This window comes from Geospiza fortis, unplaced genomic scaffold (assembly GCF_000277835.1).
Source record: "Geospiza fortis unplaced genomic scaffold, GeoFor_1.0 scaffold35, whole genome shotgun sequence".
In the NCBI taxonomy this organism is placed as follows: domain Eukaryota; kingdom Metazoa; phylum Chordata; class Aves; order Passeriformes; family Thraupidae; genus Geospiza; species Geospiza fortis.
The window spans coordinates 310,694-322,510 of NW_005054453.1; the positions used below are offsets into that span (position 1 = coordinate 310,694).

The following is an 11,817-nucleotide window of genomic DNA, read 5'->3' on the forward strand; positions in this document are numbered from 1 at the left end:
CAAGTCAAACCACATCTATAAGAAGCAAATGGAAACACTCCACAGCCACTCAGAAAAAAAAGCAAGACCTGAAGAATTGTACTGGAGCTGGAAGGAGATCCAGGGCACATTCCCGTTGTAGAGGAAGACAACAGGGCTTTTCCTACCAGCTTAAGGATGAGCAAATCACAGCAGAGTTCAGACTCAAGATGAAGACACTGAAGAGCCAGTCTGTGTCTGAAAACCACAAAGGTTCCCTGCCTCACTTCTATGCCTCATCTGTGACTGCTTTCCCAATGGAAACGCAGACAAAAGAGCAGCATTAGCTACATCCCTCCCAGGGTACCCAGGGGATTAAAGGTGCTCCTGCAGCCCAGGCTCAAACTGGTCAGATCAAAAGCTTCATGGGAGAGCTCATGCAAAGAGTTTTCAAACAAATTCAGCTACACTCAGACGCAAGGATACATCAAGTATAATCTTATTGTTCCACCAAGAGTAAATCCTCATCTAAGCCTCAATTGTTAAAAATTAGTCCAAACAGCTCATCTTCCTGTGCTCCTGTATTTCCCTATCTCCTTGCAGTCTGGGGCATCCAGGTGTGACTGTGATCTTCCCCATGATGGGATGGCAAGATTCAAATGACAGAGGAAGAGACTACAGGTTGACCTCATTGTCAGATAAAATCCATTATGTGTGATTAAAAGTTAACAAAATGCAGTCACATTAAAAATTACTATCATGAAGTGCACCATGATTTACTGACTAAATGAATGAGAAATTTATCTGAATAAAATAGTCTTAGGCCTCCTGCATTGGCAATGCATGATAAATTGCTGATTGTGAGAAGATCATTGCTTGCTGTTGGATGACTTACACGCATTGATTTTTCCTAACAACACTAATTATCATAATAGTTTCTCCACATATATTACAGAAAGTTTCCTCTCAGCAAGCAAAAATTATTTCAGGTCTTCAAGTCCCAAACTGCAAAGAATAAAGATGGAAAGGAAGGACTTACAAACTACCTCCTTGCCTTTTATTATGCAGATCAAAGGTCCAACCCACTGGATTTACTTCATCTTGAAGAGATGGGAACAACATTCAAGAAAGCACAGGCATTGTGCAATGAAGCTGTGATCACAGTGGGCTGGTTTTTTGCAAAGTTGTGATCTAATTTTGTGAGGCCAAAAAAAGTCTTTGAGAAAGGAGAATGCAATTCCAAAGAACAAGGGGAAAACCCCCACCATTCCTCCAATTTCATTAAGATGCACAGGGGCAGACTGTGCAGTCCTTATGTAAGTGCTCCCATTGACTAAGGTTGTGTAGGTGAGAAATCTCTCACTAAGCTGAAAAGGAAAAGCACAGTCTATTAATAGGAAATTAAAAGTGGTGGAATAGATAAGAAAAATGGAGGAGAGAGAAAGAGAGACCACGTATTGTATTTGGTGAAAGAGCAATGCCAGCGTACAGCCAGGAGAGCTCCCAGTCTGTGCTGGCCACCCCACAGCTGCTGTCTGCCGTAGGAGGCACAAAGCTGGGAGCTCTGCTGAAGTCACAGCCCTGACATTTCCACTCCACTCTGACCCGTGCTGCCCAGAAGCCAGAGCCCTCTCTGGCACAGTGCTTGCCAGGTAGCTGGGAAGCAGAGCAGGCAAGCAGGATGCTCCAGACAGGTGAGTGGTGAGTGGATAATAAGGCATAAGGGATCTGTTGGTCCTTATTCCCCTTTCCCAGGCCAGCTGCAGTGGGGAACAATGCAGGATTGCTGCAACGATGCTGCACTGCTGTGCATGGCGTGAGCACTGCAGCTTTGACTGAAAGGCAGAAAGGCTTAGCGGCCCTGTTCTTTCCACAGGCTGCTTTCTCCTGAAGGGCTGCACTGGCACCTGTGGTTTTCCCCGTCCCTGACCCCCAGTCCTTGCCAAGCTGGGGCCTTTTCCATTGCTCCATGAGCACAAACATCCCAGGCTGTAGTGCATCTGACACACTGTCCATCCCCAGCCAAAGCAGGCTCCGTGCAAGCGTGCCTGCAGGTGACACCCGCGTCCCTCTCAGCAGGGCACTTGGACAACAGCCCACCCCTTATGTAACCTGAGTCAATGACTTATTTTTGGTTTTGGTAGCAGTTTTCACCCCTCTGTGCACCTCGGGAAGGAGTGGGGATGCAATCTCTGTGCTGTTTGCAAACCAGGGGCAGGAGTGGGTAAGTGCAGAGGGAAATTTCTAGAGCGGCACAGCTGGTGCCTTCTCTTGTGTCACGGTGAGAAATCTCTGACATCTCCCACTGACACCCAGAGCTTCACCCACTGCAGCTTTTTGGTACATACAGTTTCCCCATCGTGTTTCTTTTACCTGGGGGGATGTGAGCAGGTGCCTGGGGAAACACAGAAATGATTCTCCTTGATTCTGGACCAGCAACCCCCACGGAGTCAGATGAATAAAGTGAATGCATCCTCAGACTGACCACATACACTGAATTTCACAATACATCCATGCGTGTTGTGTAGTTTGTGATTAATAATTACTGTAATTACACATAGTAGTTATTCCAGAAATGTCTTAAAAGGCTTTAAATATTTCTGTTCCATGCATGTCTGTGAGAACAGTGAAGTTGTCTTCAAGTGATGGACCAGCTTCACATGATATGAGGGGTTTAAAAGTTACTCTCCCAAAAAAATCACTTAAAATTGCTTTTCCATCTGCAAGACTGCGAGGGTTTGTAACCCTGATTTACTGCATTCTCCTGCCACAGACAAATCCTCTAGGGTGTGCATGTCCCATGCCACTTAACAACAGAACATTCCTACCTATTTTGTTTTGTTTTAGCCATCTGTGATAAGGGCACACTGCAAATAATCTTGATCCAGTGAAGCTGTTCCACAGTCTGGAACACTGCAATTCTGGTTGAGATGGATTAGCAGTCAGACTGCAGGTGTAGAGGCCAAATCCATCTCATGGATGGTGCTACAACATTAGTGAGATTATAGCTAAGATTCCCCAGTTCTTCACCTGTCCCATGACTGGTTAAAAAACCATTTAATACGACAACAAATATTTCATACTATTTCCATCTGCCAGAGGTATACAGACCACAGAAAGCCATGGTGTCTGCAGTAATTTCCTGTGAGCTGTGACAACACCAAAAAAAGGTCCTGTGCTATTAAAGGGGTAAGGAGGGGAAGCAGAGAGATAAAAGCTGGATGAGGTGAAACAGGAGGTAAACTTCAGCAGGGGACTTAGACAGAGAGAAAGAAAAATGCCTTATGGAGTAGTGGGAGAGGGAATGAAGCAGACAAATAATATAGGACAGATAAAAACAAAAAAACCAACAGAAATAAAAAATCCCCCCCAACCTGCTGGATTCAGAGGGAAATAAATACACGCTGGAAAAATAATTCCCTGCAAAGTGCATGTTGGGCAGCCTCAGGAATCTTGCTTTCTCTAGGCAATACCATGGACAAGAATGATTTTAAAATTCAGATTCTTTTGAGGATGTTTACTCTTCAAGGAATGTCATGTCACAAAAGGAGGAGTCATCTCAGGACAGACCTTACACTCTCTTTAGGTAGACACTTTCAAATTTTTTTCTTTCTGTTTTTCAAAGACACACACTTTTCTCCAGTTTCTCCAGACAGCATATGCAAACAAAAGGCATTTTACACGTTTAGTGGTTTCTCAAACCAGATTTTAACCAGAAGTGAGAGATCTGACAGAACAGATTCTACAGAAGGGTGCCAGCATGAGCCAAAGACAAAGCCTCTGGAGTGAGTGATCAGCTTTGACACTGCCCAAGTGTGAAACAGAAGTGAAAAGGAGACGGAGGAAACATGATTTTGTGACGATGCTGCTGAAGTTGGGCTTGCTTTCTCATGAGTCCTTGGTGCTCTCTGGGCAGCTCCTCTCTTGCTGCAGAGGAGGAGCTGCTAAGGAGCTCCCTCCCACCGGGTGAAAATGGGGAAGGCCCTGTTTGGAAGATGTGCTGCCACAGAATGGGTGGGTTTGTCCCAGTGTGTAAGATGTGCTTGCGGGCTAATGCATACGAAATGTTCCTCTCACACATGAAAAAGGGGCTGGGTGTGAGTGGGAGGACTCCAGAACGCAACAAGAGAACGAAGAACATAGGGAGCAACAGATCTGTTCCTGTCCTTATTAACAAATTTGGCTGTCTCAGACAACACTAAGCTGGTGAGCATTAACATAAAGAGGGCAAGCTTCCCATTGCCCATGAGGAATGAAATCTTTGCTGAGAGAGCAGAAGCCACATTCTTTAGCAGATTAGATGCATCAGCTGGGATTTGGCAGAACCTCCTGAGCGAAGGACTCCACATCTGCACGTAACCACTTCCTTGCACAGTCTTTCAAGAGATCTTAAGTGTTCCTACTATGGACACACACACGTTGCAACATTAGGAAATCTTCCTGGAGGCAACACACATCCCAATAACCTAATGCTTCTAGGTAGCATAAGGCTTGAATATTTAGAAGTGTTTTGGAAAGCATCAGAAATAGGATCCACATGGACAAAATGAAAGACCAAGTAGGAAGTCAGAAGTGGGGGGTACACCTTGCTGCTGATCTCATCCAGGGAGTACAGACTGACCATCAGAGAGCACTCCTTGACACAGACACAGGTCAGGGGGATGCTGAGCTCAGAGCTTTGAAGGGATGCTGGCACTGGCCCCGGGATCACAGCTCTGGGATCAGGTGGCCAAGCCCTCTGGTGAGGCACAACCAGGCTGTAAGTCATATCAGAGAAGGGATAAAAGAACCTCCTGGTTATACGTGTCCAAAAAGCAATACTAGCCACAAAGGAGTATGCAAACACAAGTTTAAAAAGGGCTGTTGGGTTCCACATGTAACTCCAGAAAACACAGTGATGTTCAGAGCACTCCTGAGCTACAGTCATGAAGTGCAGTAAAGAAAGGTGAGCAAAACTGAGCCCCTAAAGATGGGACTATTACGTTTCCTTTGAAAATATGGCAGAGCAGGCTGGCTGATCACTGTGGAGCAGAAACTGCATGAAACCTGCTTAACAGAGTTAAACAGCAAAGGCATTCCATCCCTGATCCCTGATGCAGTAAAGAGAGCACAGGGCAGGATACTGCTTGTGCAAGAACAACTCCTGCTGCAAGAATATGTCTATATGTACAATTAAACTCTTCTTGAAATACTATTTCAAGTTGGCTGGGAATGAAATCTCAGCTTGTATATGCCCCTACTATGGAGGGAGAGAAGAAGAGATGGAAAGAGTTAATTTTTAATCCAGTTTCTTGTTCCCTTTACAAAGGGTGGGAAAGACAATGACACTATGCTTAAATTGAAAAATAAACTCCCAGACTACCCAGAAAAGGCTTTCCTAGCAAAGGGATTTGCTAACAATTTGTTTCCTGCAGAACAGAACTGTCAAAAGGCAATTTTACATCTAATGTCGGCAGAGATGCATGAAATGGCACCGAGGCTTAGAAATGCTGCTCAGGGTGGAAATGCAGCCTGAAAGGAGACAGTTTGTTTCATCTCTTACAATCTGTACAGAGAGCAGTAGGGGCCCCAGACCTCAATAATCTAAAGTTCATTGTTATATGCCTGATGAAGGCTAATCATTCATTAATTTATGCCTTTATATTCAGATCTCTAGAAACTATAAGGACACCCCCACCCGCCTCCCGTTAAATGGTTATTCTGTTGAAATAAGATAGGTCTGAGTGTGCTCAGGTCCAAAACAGTGCCAGAGAAAATGGGTGGACAACTGCAAAGCCTTCCTTTGGCCTTTCCAGCAAAGCCTGTTCTCTTCCAAAATGAGTTGCAAGACTTGCCTGGCTCCCACTACCATCCGGGGAAAGCTGGCCGCCAATCTCACTGGTTAGCATGAGACCCGGGAGAGTGGGCAGGGAAGGGAGATCTCCCCTGCCCCTCTGAAAAAGAGGTGAAGGAGAGAGACCTTCCTGGCCCTGGATCTGTACTGCTAAATCTGGCCAGGACCTGCTGCTGATTTTGTCACTGCTGCAAACTACAAGGCCCAGCAGATCCACTGCTCTCACAGCCTTCTTGCTTGTGGCAGATGAAGGAAATTTGGTGCACGTTGAGCAATTACTTCACCTGTAACTTGGAAACAATGTCATTTCCTTTTGTGATGTGCATTTTCTAAAAGGACTGTGTGACACCATAGAAACACAAACACAGCCAAAGGAGAGCTTCCAAGAAAGAAGTCTGGAGTTGCCCCAGAACCTTGAGGGTACATTTGTGTAAAGGAACAGGTTGGATTGGAATGGTGGTAATGAAAATCCCCAGTATTACATTATCTTATAAGATTCATAATTTCACATGTTTTCCCTTCACTTTAATATTCTGAAGCCAAAAGTGGAAGGAAGAATCAAAGCTTTACTCTAAAAAGCAAACTCCTGTTCCAGATGGATAAAGACCAGCTGGAAGTCAAGAATCCTAGGAGTTCAGAAAACAGGAAGATAACTACTGCCTTATCCCCAGTATGTATTAATTTTATGAGCTCATGATTTTAAAGCAATTTTAGAATTTCTGAGTATTTCCAACCAGCAGTGTTGTGAGGCACAAATTGACTTTTGTTTAGGCATTTCAGACTTCTATATTTATGAATTTAAACACAGGAATATACACTCCTGTAAAATTAAGGTCTTATTAATGTTTTTGAGGTGTTGAGAAGCAAATTGTCAAACCTAGGAACTGTAGAAGGGAAATTAATAAATACAGGGGTGTCCTGGTTTGATAAGGAAGTGAGTTTTTTGGGAGGTTGTGGTCAAACCAATTGGTGCTCAGATTTGAATATTGGCACCTGAGTTCTATGTGTGTTTCTTTTACATATTGTAAGTTAATAAAGTTTTTTTTTTCCTTTATTCCTAAGCTGGAGCCTGCTTTGCTCTATTTCTGGTCACATCTCACAGCAGACACTAGGAGGAATATATTTTCATGGGGGCAGTGGCATTGTGCCAGCATCAAACCATGATAAGGGGCAAGAAGAATTCTAAGTGTCTGCACTCCAGGAAAAGGTAAAGCTAAGGACACGCACGGACTTACAAAATTTACACAAGGACAAATCTAAAACTCAAATATTGTCTAAGGGCAAGCTATGATTCAATCTGCACCATGGCTGGGTATTGCAAGATCCCAGACTGGAGGAAAAGGAACGAGAGCAAGTCAAACCAAAATGCTCAGACAAGTGCTCTGCGAGTTCTGGCGACCAGTAGTGAGGTACTGAAGGCTAAATGGACAAAGTGCTCTCAAGGATAGGGACCTTACTCTTTCCAAGAAGTAAGAAGACTTGGAATAAGTCTTCTCTCAAAATAAAAATGGAAAATAACAAAATCTAACTTGTGGCCTGAACTCACTGTCTACATGAAAACAGGACAGTTCATTGGTTTGCAATCAACACAGAGAGTTACAAAGGCCCATGGACAACAAAAAGTTGGTTATGGCTGGTATTGCTGGAAGCAGGTAGAATGGGCTATGAGATTGAAAAGCTAAAACTGATGATGCTAACTTGCACTTTCAGGAAAAAATGGCACAAAAACCCACCAGGAAAGGGTAGCACTCCATGTAAAAATATGCTGCTACTGGCTATAGACATTCAAACCCACAGTGCTTCACAACTGCAGGTGTAATGAATAAAACTGAAGGAGAGTTGATTGGCACACATTGAATCATTAAACTATTGGATCTTACTAAATAACAGGACAAACTGCTCTTTATGTAGCAACCTAGATCATGTGGGAAGGAAAAGTGTAAGGAAAAGAAGTAAAATAGAGGACGTTTAATATACATTTTGTGCAGTCAGTAATACAAAATATCTGCTTCTAAAAATAACATAGGACATTTTCTTTACAGATGTGAATAATACACACTATAAGTCTTCAGGAAACTTGACAAGAAGAAAATCACACAACACTGTATTTTTATAAATCTTAAACAAATGGAGAAGTTTCTATGAATCAAAGAGTTACCACTACAACTGTGTTTTATAAAGTGGAAAAGACCAGTTATTCTGACACACTCCCTAGCAAAGCAATGGAACAACTGGTTTCAGCTCTCCACCAGCAGTAACTTGGAGGACTTAGCAGTGAATACTCATCAGCATGGCTTCAGGACAGTACGTTTCACCAAAGAAATTAATAGAATCATAGGGTTGTTTAGGCTGGAAAAGACCTCTGAGATCACTGAGTTCAGCCTTTAACTCAACAGGTCTCCCTTTCTTTTTGGCATGCAAAACCAGACTGAGCAGCTGATGCATCTTGAATGTATAAGACTAAAACAAAGGACAGATAATTAAATATGAAATAAGCTTGCAGGATGGTGTCATTTCTCTCCTTCATTCACATCTCTACAATTTTAAACAAAATAACTAGTGGTTTCATTAGGAAATAATTACAGCATTCTCACAGTCCCATGCAGGCAAATAGCTGCAGTCTAGTTTTAATTTTCTTACACCCACAGAGAATTCTGTTTTGTTTTGACCTCTCATGACTTTCCCTCACACACTTGGCTCCAAACATCAAATTTTGCCTCAGCCATTCAATAGTTATTCCTTTGGGCTGCTTTTTTTTTCCTTACCATTAGGCATTCATATAGAACAGCTGGAACTAAGAAAAAGCACAATTAATTATTCCTAAATTTCCCAAAGAAAACCTTTGTACTTTTCCTCAGTTTGAAATTACTTTTTGGTTTGAGGAACAAGAGAAAAATTGCCTCCCATAAAACCTTGCACAGATCTCAAAAACTTACTGGAACATTTTAGCTTAAAAACTGTAATTTTTGACAAGGAGGTGGGTTCAGGTTTTCTTCCTTTTATTTCTAAAATCATATAAAAAGTCTAAACAAAGCGATTGTTGCATCTTGGCGGGGAACTGATTTCTTTTATTATGACATGAGAACCAGAAGAGAAGAGCATCTCTATCCCTCAAATACCAAGCAAGTAACCAGCCCTGTGCAAATCCACTTGCTGAGCTCCACTATGAGCCCCAGCCAGATAAGAATGGAAGAACCACCCAGAAAAAACAAGAGCAAAAATGGGCAACACCTGCCACATACTCACAAACTAACAGGTGGTTTTAGGGCAGATAGGGGTACATGGAGCAAGGCAGAGAGCAGGGAATTCTGAGTCTGACCAAGTGGAGAACAGGCAGGTTTGAGGTAATATTGGCAGGAAAGAGTCTTGATAAGGTACACGAGTCAGGATCCGCCATGAGTGTTTTTGGATATAGGTGGGTCAGAATCTGCCTGTGGATTTAACACTCAGCTCCAGAAAAAAATCCCATCAAAATTACCTCCAGGCCACCTCTGAAAAAATCCCTGACTCAAAAATCCAAACCAGTATCTGCTTTATGTAAAAACACCCCGAGCAGTGCTCCTGAGAAGAGAAACAAGGTGTACTGAAAACAATGGTGCAGCTCACTGAAATACACTCAGCAACTGAAGCAATGAGTTCATGTGAGAATGCCACTTCTTACAACAGAAGTACCTCAGGCACACGTGGGTTTTAACTGGTATCCATACACACGCACAGAACTAAGGTATATCAGGTATTTTACAGCAGTACACAGAAAATAAGCCAAGGCACTTATGTGCGTGTCAGATGATCTCTAATCAGCTTCTGGTTCTGGAACATGCCCTTGTAAGAGTAACTGGACAGAAGTAACTGCTAACTATGAGGTACCTGCCTACTGCAGGTTCTTTTTCTCCTTAAATAAAATCTGTTAAATCATTGTGATTATTTAACGCAAACACACACTTTTACAAATCTCTATCAAACCCCAAAACTACAATGAAAGTAGAAACCATAAACTGACAGAAACATACATTCACTGTACATTCAGAAATGTATTTCAAACTGAAGAGTGCAATATTCTTATTTTTCCTCTGTGACTTTCAGCATGTGGTAAGTTGTAGAATCAGATAATCTGCATCAGTCTGCTTTTAACTTAACAATGCCAACATTTTTACCACTTTTGCAAAAACAGTAAGTTCTATCAAGCACATCTTGCAATCCCAGGCTTTCTACTTTTCCACAGGAAAATGCTTTTCAGGGAAGCAGGAGAAAAAGAAGAAATACATTGCAGTTAGAAACTTATTACTTCAACCTTTCTCACCAAAATAAATCCCTTCAGTGTAGGCAAGTGGGTTCCACAAGTAGTAAAGGGACCTTTTGATGTCTACACAAAAGCAAGAAGTCCCTCATCCTGGATGGATCAATAAATGGGAATTGCACATAATCTAACAAACTATGTATGGCTCTGCCTTAAGTTTCTTCTTTATATATCACAGAAATGACTTAATATCTGGACTTGTTTATGAAAGAACATCTAATTCTATCCAAATATCTAGTTTTTCCTACACTTAAAAAAAATAAAAAAGGAACTGAATGAGATTAGATAAATGAAACCTTGGCGACCCATTCATATTTGTGGAATTGCAGAGAGATATTAACATGAATTTCCCGACTTATGAAATGGAGGAGATGGCATTAACTCTTTCACACAGGCAGATCATCCTCTCAGCTCTTTGATGGGTCTTTGGGTCCAGCAGATTCAACAAAAGCAAAAGCAAGAAACAATAAAGTGTTGGCAGCATGACCAAGCATCCTCTGCCTCTTAGTTACAAAATGACAAATCTGTAGCTACAATTACAGTCTGAGTTCGAAGTCATTATTGCAATATTTCTCTAGACAAGCCTTTCCCAAAAGAAGAGGCTTTAGATCACCTATGTCTCATAAAATAGGCAAGCAGAATTAATATAAAAATACAAACCTTTGAGTTGTCACCATACATCCTGAACCTAAGCCAGGAGGCAGATGAACATTTCCTTCTGTTTTGCAATTAACTTTAAATAATATGTGATGTGGTCTGACCTGGTAAAGCTCCTACTTCTCCTTATTGGTTGATCCCCAAACTCCATAAGCTGAAGGAATAACAAAATTTGCTGTATTTCTACAAGCATTACAGTGTGAGTCACAGCTAAACCATGCTCAGAATGAAGTACTCCCTGTAGGTGGTGTGGAAACAGCTAATTTGGTGAAAAGCTGTTATGCTAAAATGATCAACCAACAATTCTATTAGTGTATTATACACTATTAGTGTGTATCAGACTTCTTGACATGTTTTGGTGGCACATAACTTCTGTGACGGCATCACTTACTTTGAAAATTGATTATTAACTTTAATCCATTTTTAAACTCTCAATACAACATTTAGAAAATTTGTTCTTGAGCCTCTCCATGACACCAGTGGCCAGATCTTTACAGGGGCTAGGAACACCCTGCTGACCCAGGAGGTGATTGGGCATTAATGTAACCACTATTCCAACTGGTAATTAACTAATTACAAAGTATTCCCCAGGCCTGGCAACTGCTGCACCAGAGTTTAGCATGGAATACACACGAGACATTGATGCCAAGGCTCTGAAGCCAACATGGCTTTAGCTTCTTGCTGAAAGACAAAACACTTGGGGTTGCTAAAGCCTGCTTGAAAGTCCGAGAATAAACCATCTCATCTCATCATCATGGCCCAAGCACCACTGAAAGCATTCTGTTGTTCTTACTTTTTCCAGTTAAAACCAAAGACACTCAGAACCCAAATGTTCTACCTTTGCTTCCAGAGCCAAAATGCCAGAAATGCTGTTTAAAGGTGGCTTGTTCTCCACCCCAAGAAGAAGGGACAAACTGCTCCATCTTTTTGTTACAACTACACTGTGGTAAACTAAGCCATGCAGTGGTTTGGGATCCACAACCACCAAGTCTTGCATTATGAAAAAAAAGGAAATAAACCCTCCAAGGAAGAGTGACTTCTAACTCAAAATTTCCCAGAGTGGCCCCAAGCA

General features: G+C 42.0%; 1 protein-coding gene across 1 annotated transcript in view; it reads right to left on the reverse strand.

Annotated features, from left to right (window-relative positions):
• Nucleotides 1-11,817, reverse strand: part of MAML3 (mastermind like transcriptional coactivator 3) — a gene marked incomplete at its 5' end in the record, with an annotated part of 201,904 nt that overhangs the window by 66,929 nt on the left and 123,158 nt on the right.